This window comes from Hypanus sabinus, chromosome 7 (genome assembly GCF_030144855.1).
Source record: "Hypanus sabinus isolate sHypSab1 chromosome 7, sHypSab1.hap1, whole genome shotgun sequence".
Classification (NCBI taxonomy): domain Eukaryota; kingdom Metazoa; phylum Chordata; class Chondrichthyes; order Myliobatiformes; family Dasyatidae; genus Hypanus; species Hypanus sabinus.
In genome coordinates this window covers 45980542-45993030 of record NC_082712.1, presented here as the reverse complement: position 1 = coordinate 45993030, position 12489 = coordinate 45980542, and the positions used below count along the sequence as shown (strand labels likewise).

Genomic DNA, 12489 nt, shown 5'->3' with positions numbered 1-12489 from the left:
TTTTTATGACCTTGGCTGTGAGTTTGGGGTCATTGCTCTGTTGCAGATGAAGTTGACACCAATCAGACATCTCTCTGATGGCATTGTGTGATGGATGAGAACCTGCTTGCACTTCTCAGCATTGAGGATACCATTAATACTGACCACATCACCAACTGCATTTGCAGAAATGCTACCTCAAACCGGCAGGGAATCTCTGCCATGCTTCACTGTTTGCTGAAGACTCTCATCTATGGACTGCTCTCCAGCTCTTCTACAGACAGACTGCTTCCTGTTTGAGCCAAATATTTCGAATTTAGACTCGTCACCCTTCTATGAACATAATTTCTGATAAGACTTCTCCAGACTGTAGAGCGGTGTACGTGGATGTGGTGGTTTCTGTGAGTTCAGAGATGATAGTAGTTCTGGACTTCTGATTTAAGACGTCATTTTGATATATGTCTCCTCTGCTGATTCAGATCCTGTGGCTGACCACCGTGCTTCTGGTTCTCAGCCTTGTCCGTTTCTTTGTGCTTCTTCAGGAGAGCTTGGACAGCACATCTTGAAACTCTTGTCTGCCATGAAATTTCTGCTTGGGAGAGACCTTGCAGATGCAGGATGACCACCTGGCGACTCTTTGCCATTGCGTAGGAACTGATGATTTTTAAGGCTAAACTGTCATATCTGCTACACCATCACCTTTCAGTTTGGTTTTCCTTCAACCAGTTTGATTCCTTCTGCACCTATTCTGTTTCAGCTTATTAGTTTAGTTCATTCAACTCATTATGCAATTGATCACTAGCACCTGTTGTTATCTTTGTTTGTATGCCTACAAAGGAAACAAGTTTTTTTTTGAAAAGTGATCTGTTACTTAATATGTTACTCTATTTAATGAAACACAGAAATTTCTCTGTAATGTTTAACCTTTTAGAAAATTAATGTTCGAACATCTGAAACTTGCTTATTTTTACCAACACACTAATGCAGAAGACAAAAAATAGCCATCTAAAACAATTTTTTAATAAAAATTTAGGGTGCCTAAGATTTTTGCATAGTACTGTATATCCTATATGCTGAATCGTCACCACCTTTGGTTTGGCCCATGACTGGGGTGTCATCAATGCACTTAAATATGGTATCAGAGCTGTGCTTAGCCTCACAGTCATAAGTATAACACAAGCAGAGCAGGGGCTAAGCACGCAGCCTTGTGATGCACTTGTGCTGATGGAGATTGTGGAGGAGATGTTGTCAATCCAAACTGACTGGGGTCTGCAAGTGAGAAAATCAAGGATCCAGTTGCGCAGTGAGGTATTGAAGCCAGTGTATTGAAGTTTATTGAATGGTTCTGAGAGGATGATTGTGCTGAATGCCGAGCTGCAATCAATAAAGTACAGTCTGATACATGTATTTCTATAATTTTTTGTTTCTTTTTCACACTTCTGCAGCTCTTTTTGTTCTCTGTACTTGGGTACTGGCTATTGATTTACAATGCTTTCCATCACTCTATTCTTTATTACTTTGGATTTTTTTTCATTTCAGTGTGAAATCTGATCAACTGATAATGTAGATTACTTTTCTTTTGATTCTCTTTTCTTTTGTGGACATTGTTCCAATTCTGTGCTGTACTTGGGCTTTGCCATTCAGATAAGTAGAAATGAGCATTGGTGTGCTACAGAAAATCTTTTTGTGCTGTAAGTTTGTAGTCAACTTATTGAAGTATGTATAGCATGTACAGCCTTGAGATGCATCTGCGGTAAACTACATATACCTGTCTGGACACGCCCCCTGCTGACTGCTCCTGTGGCTCCTCCCACAGACCCCTGTATAAAGGCGATTGAGGTCTGAGCCCGGCCTCTCAGTCTCCAGGATGTAGTATAGTGGTCAACCACTGTTTGTTCCTTCTTCCAGTCAATAAAAGCTGATATCTCGCCTTTACGTCTCAGAGTGAGTTATTGATGGTGCATCAATTTTATTGACTGGAAGTTTTAAAACATGCAAAGCATTTTACGTCCGGAAAGATTGGATTTGGACCCCCAAGACCCTGAAGCAGCTCTTGCCTTTGAACTCTGGCTTGCATGCTTCCAATCATACTCGGAGGAGGTTAGTGCAACTGAACCCGCTGTTATGCACCGAATTCTCCCCTCGAGGGTCACTCCAAAAGCTTACTCACTTATCAGGGGCCTGCTGACCTACAAAGGGGCACTGGACGCCCTCAAAAGACAGTACCTGCGGCCGGTGAACACCGTCTACGCAAGACATCACTTAGCTACGCGACGGCAGCAGCCTGCAGAGTCGAGCGCCCAGTTTCTCCGAGCCCTACAGACACTGATCCGAACTTGTGACTGCAAAACTCTCATGACAGAAAAGCATGCGGAGCTGCTAGTGCGAGACGCCTTTGTTACAGGAATCAGGGCAGTGTATGTGCGTCAGCGGCTGCTGGAAAATGCCGATCTTACATTACGCTCGGCGATCGAGATGGCCAACATGCTGGAGGCTACGCAGCACAACGCTGACATTGTCCAGCCATGTGATTCCCCGCCGGTTCCATGGACACCTCAGACCCCGCCGCCGCTGGTTCCCGCAAGTGAATTCGCCAACGCCGCTACCAGTCGCGATTCCACGAATTCGCCGAACCCGACCACAGCTGCGGCAGTTGAAAGCTCGCGCAGTGTTACTTCTGTGGACTCGAAAAGCACCCCCGAAAACGTCCGGCCCGCGAAGCTGCGGGAAGAAGGGCCATTTTGCCAAGGTCTGTAAGTCTAAACCACGAGCGGGGTCGGGCAGCACTGCGTGTGAGGCATGGGGGGGCTGCCATCTTGCCTGCCCGGATGGGGGCGGCCATCTTTGTCGGCGCCAACATGCCCCGCCCCCTACCCACCGGTGGTCACCGGGTACCCCGACCGCGATTCAACTCTGGCCACCGTGACCCTCGACCAAAGCGCCCCGCACCAGCTTGCAAGGTCAATGATGGACATCCTGGTGGAGGGGCACAGGACTAGCTGCCTGTTTGACACGGGCAGCACTGAGAGTTTTATTCACTCGGACACGGTGCAACGCTGCGGAATCGTGACACAGCCGGTAAGCCAGAGGGTCACCATGGCTTCTGGGTCACATTCCACAGACATCCAGGGGGGTTGTGTAGCGACATTGGTGGTGCAGGGCACAGAATATCGGGACTTTGCGCTACTGGTCATGCCTCAACTGTGCGCACCTGTGCTATTGGGGCTGGACTTCCAGAGCCACTTCGAAAGTGTGACTATGGCATATGACGGGCCCCTCCCACCAATCACTGTCAGGAATCCTCAATTTTGTGGGACTTCGCCATATACCCCGCTACTGACCACACACACACCGACCCAAACATCCCACCCAGCACCATGCCAACAGCCGCGCTACTGACACCACTTGCAGCCTCTCCACCCTCAGGATCCCTCCCCCACCGCTGTTCGCCAACCTAACCCCCGACTGTAAATCTGTGGCAACTAAAAGCAGGAGGTACAGTGCGGGGGACAGGGCCTTCATTCAGTCAGAGGTGCAGCGGCTGCTCAGGGAGGGGATCATTGAGCCAAGCACAAGCCCTTGGAAGGCCCAGGTGGTTGTTGTTTGGACTGGGCAGAAAAATAGGATGGTCGTGGACTATAGCCAGACCATCAATAGTTTCACGCAGCTTGACGCGTACCCCCTACCCCGCATCGCGGATATGGTCAACCAGATAGCTCAGTACAAGGTTTACTCGACAATAGATCTGAAATCCGCTTATCACCAGCTCCCCATCCACCCAGAGGACTGCCCCTACACCGCCTTCGAGGCGGGCGGCAGGCTCTATCACTTCCTGCGCATCCCATTTGTTGTCACAAATGGTGTCTCTGTCTTCCAGAGGGAAATGGACCAGATGGTGGACCAGTGCCAACTGAAGGCCACATTTCTCTATCTGGATAACATCACCATCTGTGGTCACGACTGGCCGGATCACAACGCCAACCTCCAACGATTTTTCCAAGTGGCCGAAGCCCTGAACCTTACTTATAACAGGGACAAGTGTGTGTTTGGAACCATCCGACTCGCTATCCTTGGGTATGTCATGGAAAACGGTGTCATTGGCCCTGATCCCGACCGTATGCGCCCCCTGTTAGAACTCCCTGTTCCCACCTCTCTCAAAGCCCTCAGACAGTGCCTGGGCTTCTTTTCCTATAACGCCCAATGGGTCCCCCATTATGCAGACAAGGCCCGCCCCCTGGTCAAGTCTACCACATTTCCCCTCTCTGCCGAGGCCTGCGCGGCCTTCAGCTGCATTAAAAGAGACATTGCCAAAGCAACGATGCATGCGGTGGACGAGACCATTCCCTACCAAGTAGAGAGGGACATCTCCAATTTCACGCTGGCTGCTCCCCTCAATCAGGAAGGCAGGCCAGTAGCATTCTTTTTTCGTACCCTTCAAGGTCCTGAAATTCGGCACTCCGCGGTGGAGAAAGAAGCCCAGGCCATAGTGGAAGCTATTAGGTACTGAAGGCACTATCTCGCCGGCAAAAGGTTCACCTTGCTGACTGACCAGCGCTCGGTTGCGTTCATGTTCAGCAACCAACAGCCGGGCAAAATCAAAAATGATAAAATTTTGCGGTGGAGAATAGAACTCTCCACCTACAACTTTGACATCCTGTACCGGCTTGGAAGGCTCAATGAGCCCCCTGATGCCCTATCCCGGGGAGCGTGTGCTAGCGCACAGCTCGATCAGCTATACGCCCTCCATGCACATCTTTGCCATCCGGGGGTCACCCGATTTTACCATTTTGTGAAAGCCCAGAACCTGCCGTACTCCCTGGAGGACATCAGGATGATGACCAGGGACTGCCAAATCTGCGCTGAGTGCAAACCGCACTTCTGCCGTCCTGAAAAGGCACAACTTATCAAGACCACCCGCCAGTTTGAGCAACTGAGTGTCAACTTTAAGGGCCCCCTTTCCTCCACCGACCACAATGTCTATTTTCTCAATATTATCGACGAATATTCGCGGTTCCCCTTTGCCATCCCCTGCCCCGACACCACTACCACATCTGTCATAAAAGCCCTGCGCCAGCTCTTCACTCTGTTCGGATATCCCTGCTATATCCATAGTGATAGAGGGTCCTCCTTTATGAGTGACGAGCTGCGCCAGTACCTGCTAGCTAGGGGCATTGCTACTAGTCGGACCACGAGTTATAATCCCCGGGGAAATGGACAGGTGGAGAGGGAGAATGCCACAGTGTGGAAGGCCACACTTTTAGCCCTTAAGTCAAAAGGGTTGCCGGTCTCTCGATGGCAGGATGTCCTCCCTGAGGCACTCCACTCTATCCGCTCCCTGTTATGTACGTCCACCAATGCCACCCCTCACGAGCGCCTACTCTCTTTTCCCAGGAAGTCTGCCACTGGGACCACCCTTCCAGCTTGGCTGACATCCCCAGGGCCAGTGCTGCTCCAGAGACATGTGAGGAGTACTAAATACTCCCCGCTGGTCGAGAGGGTTCACCTTCTACATGCGAACCCCCAGTATGCCAACGTAGTCTTACCTGATGGGCGGGAGGACACGGTCTCCGTCTGCGACCTGGCACCTACAGGAGCAGCAGACCACTACCCCAAACACTCCACGGTAACTATGAACCCTGTACCCGAGGTGACACCGTGCACACCAGGCCCTACACAGACTCCTCACGACACTCCTATACTAGGCGTCTCGTATGCATATATACCAGGCGCCTCGCACACGCGTGAGGGATCACTGACGCCTGGTGGGCTGACGCCTCCAGTTAGGACAGAACCAGCACAACCACCATCTCCGCTGCAATCACAGCCAGTGCAACGTAGATCGCAGCGACAGATTCGACTACCTGATAGACTTAACCTGTTAATATACTTGTAAGAAACTTCGCCCCATGGGGACTCTCTTTTAAAACAAAGGGGGGTGAATGTGGTGAACTACACATACCTGTCTGGACATGCCCCCTGCTGACTGCTCCCGTGGCTCCTCCCACAGACGATTGAGGTCTGAGCCCGGCCTCTCAGTCTCCAGGATGTAGTATGGTGTTCAACCACTGCTTGTTCCTTCTTCCAGTCAATAAAAGCCGATATCTCGCCTTTACATCTCAGAGTGAGTTATTGATGGTGCATCAGCATCTTCTTGCAGAGAGCCGTAAAATACAGCAACGGAACAGAATCTGTGATAAATCACGCATGAGAAAGAGCAACAAACAATCAATGTGCGAAAGAAGAACAAATCTTGCAAATCATAAAAAATAAACAACTAATAGTTAGAACATGAGCTGCAGTGTGTCCCGAAGTGAGTGCAGAGTCAGTTCAGCTCTGAGGGCGAGTGAACCCAGTACAGGAGCCCAGTGTCTGCAGGGCAGCAACTGCTTCCAAACCCGGTGGTGTGGGACCCAAGACCCCTGCACCTTGTGCATGATGATATTAGCAAGAGGAGAGATAGTCGGGTCAAACCCAGGCGGGTGGGATGGACTCAGATGAGGCATCTTGGCTGACATGGAGAAGTGAGCTGAACACCGTTTTGTTTTTCAGTCTTGCCCTCAGTGTTTTAATATTTTTAATCTGGTTTAGCACTTAAGTTGGCTAAGTATCAGTTTGTTTTCCACCCCGAGGCTTCAACACTTTAATCTGGTCTGAAGTCTATTCTGGCAGTGGCCGCTGCGGCAACACCAGTGCATGTGTTCTTGAGAGTCCAGTCTGCTGACTCATTTGGGACACCGTAACAATGCTAGATCGTTCAGACAGTTCAAACGTATATTTCTTAAAGGAAAATTACAGGCTGTGGGTTGCAGTTATCAAAGTGCAGAGCAAGTATATTTAGTAGAATTGTCAGTAGTTTGTGAGCAGCCTACAAAACATCACCTTATATCTCTTCTGAAAATTAATTGCCTCAGGCTGTGTTTGTGCTTTTAGTTCCAGTGGACCCAGATGGACCAAAGCAAGATGTCCAAATGTGTGGTGGTATCTGGATATTATCTCCACAAACTCCACTGTGCCTAAGTAGCTTAGAGAATGGAGGTATCTCTTCCAGATTTTGGCTATCAGTGGAGTTTCTGGACATTGGTTCTGTCCTTTATCAATCTGGCTTATAGCTTTGATCTCTTTTCAAAGGAATCAATCAGAGTCAGGTTAATTATCATCGGCGTGTGCTGTGAAATTTGTTAACTTAGATATTTATCAAATATTTATCTTGATTCCTCTCAGAATTGTATACTAGGGTTGACATCAGGAAGAAAGTTTATACATTAGTTCATTGTAACTGTCCTTATTGTGAGTCACCTCTGGTTCTGTTGGAGGTGTTCTTACCTCGGGTTTTCAAAGTTATGGTTTTGAGACAGAGCCCAGAGGTTTCATGCACAATTTTCAGGACATGGTATATATTAATGTCAGGCTCAGGGACATATGTACTGTCCAGGATATCAAATGTCTAATTAAGGCACATAACAAGGTCTCGTGTACATTCTAAAAGGAATTTAAAAGATTTGGTGGTACGATTTTCAAAAATTTTTCCAATAAACTGATCAATACTTTAACCACAGCAATCATCTCCAAAATATTAACTGGTTGTTGTTACAAATCAGTCTTGCAATGTGTACGCGATCTGCTGGGATTCCTACCTTTCACTGATGACAACATTTTAACTGTGCTTCGTAAGTCACAAAGCATTGAAATGTCCTGGTCTCAATCAGAGGCACTGATTTGTTGAAGGCTGATGAGCATCTGGAAAGAGCCATATAACTTTATAACAGGCTGAGATAGGGTCAGAGTCACTTTTCGCCCCCAAGGTTAAAACATCAAATTCTAGAGGGCAGAGGTTTAATGTGAGAGGGGGAGATTTTAAAGGAAATTCGTTCGACGGTTTTTTAAATGCAGCAAGTGGTAGGATTCTTGATGGGGCTACCATGGGAGGGCTGGCAGCAGATATGATAGCCATGATTAAGAAGCCGTGAGACAGGTTTGCGGATATGCAAGGAGCAGATGGATAGAGACCATTTGCAAACAGATGTGATTGATCAAATTGATAGCGTGGTCAGCACAGATGTGAGGAGTTGAAGGGTGTGTTGTGCTCTTCTGTTCAGTTTTATGAGGCCCTCAATTGGTCGCTGTCGACCATGGATGTTGCAGCCCTACTCTCAATGTGGTATGCAAGCAAGGGCAGTACAATAAAGAGAGCAAGCTGTTGGCCTTACCCCCACCTCCCCCTCTGTATGCAGCCGATGTATCCAAAGGAACGGCAGAATCTGATGCCGTTTGGCAATAGTTGTGTAATAGGAGTGCCAGTCAGTGTTAAATTCGTTAAACTCAACGTAGGACTGCCTTAGGGACTCCAGCTCTAGATTTTTTTTTTGGGGTTTACTCCTGAAGCCTTCACCATGAGTGGGTACAGCTGCAAGATAGTGGAGTTGTGAAATCAGAGTTTTCCTTCTCCGAGATGAGCTGCCGGCTACTGCTGAAGAGCTCGGTCCTCCCACAGTGACTGGGTTAAAGCTGCTTGTGCCCCTTCCCCCATCAGCAGAAATGGTTCCACCGGGCTCGGTAGCTAAGCCACACTTGAAGACCAGGAGTTGGACTTGGCAGTCAGAGAATATTTGAGATGCATGCTATTGGGAGCATTTAATAGGTAGTGGGAGCTTGTCCTCATTACTTCCCCCAGCTATAAAACCATAAGGTATAGGATACTATGACAACCTTAAGGAACCAATATTTATACTATTGTAGCGGTGTGCTACACGCAGCGCTGAAATAACGAAACGGAGTCAGTAAACTGCAGATAAAGAAGATTTTATTCGAACTTCACAGCCTTGCTTTAAAGCCTCCCTGATCCCGCCCTCCCCGGGCGCGGATGCTGTAGGGGGCATGTATTCACAATCCCGTGCAGGCTTTTCCCTTTGGTGGTGAAGCAGACCTGGCGCCCTTTTGGGACTGGCCTTTGTGCCGGCACGCTGGCTATTTGTGAGCCGGTTCGAGTGCGCTAGGAAGTCACATAACCCTCCCACCCCCCCAGAACCAGCGATACACCCCCCAATGTCCACAGTCTGGGCCGGACCCTGTTTGGGAGGTCGGCCTCTGCGCCGTGGTGCTGGAAACTCGACCGGTTGCGCCAAGTCCACATGGGCCGGTTTGAGTCGGTCCACCGTGAAAACCTCCTCTCTCCCCCAAACGTCCAGCACAAACGTGGACCCGTTGTTCCTGAGCACCGTAAGCGGCCCCTCATAGGGCCGTTGCAGCGGTGGCCAATGCCCGCCCCTTCGTACAAACACAAACTTACAGTTCTGCAGGTCTTTGGGTACGCAGGTCGGGTTCTGCCCATGCTGCGACATGGGTATGGGGGCCAGGTCACCGAGCCTCTCGCGTAGTCTGCCCAGGACTGCTGCGGGTTCTTCCTCTTGCCCCCATGGGGCTGGTATGAACTCCCCGGGGACGAACAGGGGTGCGCCATATACCAACTCGGCCAACGAGGCATGCAGATCATCTTTGGGCGCCATGCAGATGCCGAGTAGGACCCAGGGAAGCTCGTCCACCCAGTTAACTCCTCTCAGTGGAAATGCTCCACCAGGCCGTTCGACTGTGGGTGGTAGGCAGTGGTGTGGTGCAGCTGTGTCCCAAAAGGCTGGCCATAGCTGACCACAGGCTGGATGTGAACTGGGCGCCTCTGTTGGAGGTAATGTGGGCCGGTACACCAAAGCGGGACACCCAGGTGGCGATCAGTGCCCGGGCACAAGATTCAGAGGTGGTGTCGGTGAGCGGGATCGCCTCTGGCCATCTTGTGAACTGGTCCACGATAGTCAGGAGGTGCCGCGCTCCTCGCGACACTGGCAGGGGGCCCACGATATCCACGTGAATGTGGTCGAAACGCCGGTGGGTGGGGTGGAACTGCTGCAGCAGAGCTTTGGTGTGCCGCTGCACCTTGGCCGTCTGGCAGTGCATGCACGTTCTGGCCTATTCACTGACTTGCTTGCGGAGTCCGTGCCAAATGAACCTGCTGGAGACCATCCGGACGGTCGTCCTGATGGAGGGGTGCGCTAAGTTATGAATGGAGTCGAAAATGCATCGCTGCCAAGGTGCCAGGACGACGGGACGGGGCTGGCCGGTGGCGACGTCACAGAGTAGGATCCTCTCACCTGGGCCTACGGGGAGGTCCTGGAGCTGCAAACTGGAGACTGCAGTTCTGTAACTCGGGATCTCCTTGTCTGCCTGCTGCGCCTCTGCCAGCACCTCAAAGTCTACCCCTTGGGAAAGGGCATGAATGTTAGGGCGAGAGAGCGCGTCCGCCACGACATTGTCCTTACCAGAGACGTGCCGGACATCCATCGTGTATTCAAGATGTAGGACAGATGGCGCTGCTGGCGGGACGACCAGGGATCGTGAACGTAAAGGTAAGCGTGATCGTGAACCTTTGTGAACGCAAAGGTAAGCGGCTTGTGGTCCGTGAACGCGGTGAAGGGCCTACCTTCTAAGAAGTACCTGAAATGTCAGATTACCAGGTATAGTGCCAACAGTTCCCGGTCGAAAGCACTGTATTTGAGCTCGGGTGGCTCCAGGTGTTTGCTGAAAAACGCCAGGGGTTGCCAGTGACCCGCGATGAGTTGCTCCAGAACCCCACCGACTGCCGTGTTTGATGCGTCCACTGTGAGGGCGGTAGGGACGTCCATTCTGGGGTGCACTAGCATTGCTGCTTTTGCCAAGGCTTCTTTAGTTTTAATGAAAGCGGTGGCGGGCTCCTTGTCCCAGGTAATGTCCTTGCCCGGACCGGACAACAAGGCGAACAGGGGGCGCATGATTCGGGCAGCTGAAGGGAGGAAGCGGTGTTAGAAATTTACCATACCTACGAATTCCTGAAGGCCTTTGATTGTGGTGGGTCGGGGGAAATGGCGGACTGCGTCTACCTTAGCGGGCAGAGGGGTTGCCCCGTCATTAGTAGTCCTGTAGCCCAGGAAGTCGATGGTGTCGAGCCCGAACTGGCATTTGGCCGGGTTGATTGTTAGACCGTATTCACTCAGTCGGGCGTAGAGTTGACGGAGGTGGGACAGATGCTCCTGACGACTGCTGCTGGCTATGAGGATGTCGTCCAAATAGATGAATGCAAAGTCCAGGTCGCATCCCACCGCATCCATTAACCGCTGGAACGTCTGTGCGGCATTCTTCAGGCCGAACGGCATGCGGAGGAACTCGAAAAGGCCGAACGGGATGATGAGAGCCATTTTGGGGACGTTGTCCGGATGCATCGGGATTTGATGGTGTCCCCGGACGAGGTCTACCTTGGAGAAGATCCGTGCGCCGTGCAGGTTTGCTGCAAAGTCCTGAATGTGCAGCACAGGGTAGCGGTCTGGCGTGGTAGCCTCGTTCAGCCTGCGGTAGTCGCCGCACGGTCTCCAGCCTCCCGTCGCTTTGGGCACCATGTGCAGGGGGGGAGGCCCATGGGCTGTCAGACCGCTGGATGATCCCCAATTCCTCCATCCTCTGGAACTCCTCCTTCGCCAGTCAGAGCTTGTCCGGGGGAAGCCACTGAGCACGGGCATGGAGGGGTGGTCCCTGGGTCAGGATGTGGTGCTGTACGCCGTGTCAGGGCATGGCCGCCGTGAACTGCGGTGCCAGAACCGATGGGCAATCTGCCAGGACTCTGGTGAAGTCGTTGTCGGACAGCGTGATGGAGTCGAGGTGAGGGGCTGGCAACTGGGCTTCTCCCAGGGAGAACGTCTGAAAGGTCTCGGCGTGGACCAGTCCCTTCCTTGGCAGGTCGACCAGCAGGCTGTGAGCCCACAAAAAATCTGCACCCAGAAGCGATTGGGCTACGGCGGCCAGTGTGAAGTCCCATGTGAACCGGCTGGAGCCGAACTGTAGCTGCACCGTACCGGTGCCATAGGTCCTTACTGTGCTGCCGTTCACGGCCCTCGGGGGGGACCCGGTGCCCTGTTGCGGGTGTCGTAACTCGTCGGAGGTAAGACGCTGATCTCGGTACCGGTGTCGACCAAAAAACGGCATCCAGACCTCTTGTCCCACACATACAGGCGGCTATTCCCATGGCCAGCCAGCGTAGCCATCAGCGGCGGCTGGCCCTGGCGTTTCCCGGGAACCTGCAGGGCGGGCTACAGCAGCGGGCTTCTGTGCCCCACCACTGGTGATAGGAGCACCATTGTTCGTTGGGCTCCTCACCCCTGCCTCTGGGGTTAGCGGGCTCTGTGGCCGGGCCTGGACTGGTTTGCTGCTGGGAGCGTGGCCTGGTGATCTGTGCGATGGATGCCCTAATCACCTTCTTGACTTTCCACAGCAAGTCCGCTCGGGATGCCACCTTCCGGGGGTTGCTGAAATCCATGTTGGACAGCAGCAGGCGTATGTCCTCGGGCAGCTGTTCCAGGAATGCCTGCTCAAACATGAGGCAGGGTTTGTGTCCGCCAGCCAGAGACAACATCTCATTCATTAAAGCCGATGGAGGTCTGTCTCCCAAGCCATCCAGATGCAGTAAACGGGCAGCCCGCTCGCGCCGTGAGAGTC

General features: G+C 51.7%; 1 protein-coding gene across 8 annotated transcripts in view; it reads left to right on the top strand.

Annotated features, from left to right (window-relative positions):
- adgrl3.1 (adhesion G protein-coupled receptor L3.1) overlaps positions 1–12489 on the top strand; it is a 573597-nt gene that overhangs the window by 524449 nt on the left and 36659 nt on the right. The window lies entirely within an intron of this gene.